We start from the raw sequence: 474 nt of genomic DNA on the forward strand, positions 1-474 counted from the left end.
GGGGAAAGGGAAGGGGGGGGTCCGCTCGTGATAGAGAGAGGACGCGAGTTGATCCAGTCGCGAGCGAATGAGGTCGATCGGTGCAGGGTGGGTTCGGGTGGGTTGAGTTAGGGTTGATGTTAGATTAGGATTATATTTAATCTATAAATATTAGTCGTTGAAAAAATAATTGCCGCTAAAGTATAATAAAATAATAGTAATAGCAGCCGTTTTATAATTGTCGTTTTTAAATTGCCGCTAAAAAGTAATTTTGGTGTAGTGTCAAAACCACATGGGGTAAGAACTATATAAATATAGTTCCCAGTGGGTTCGGCCACCGACGCCGCCGGTTTTCCCACTAGGTCTAAGCTGGCACGAATAGAGAGATAGATAGATATATATAAAATGAACTGCAACTACTCTATCATGCCATCAATGATAATCATGTATGCAACAACTACTATCATGCTAGTATCATGTCATGAGTATATAAAG

The sequence above is a fragment of the Ananas comosus genome, unplaced genomic scaffold (genome assembly GCF_001540865.1).
Source record: "Ananas comosus cultivar F153 unplaced genomic scaffold, ASM154086v1, whole genome shotgun sequence".
NCBI lineage: Eukaryota > Viridiplantae > Streptophyta > Magnoliopsida > Poales > Bromeliaceae > Ananas > Ananas comosus.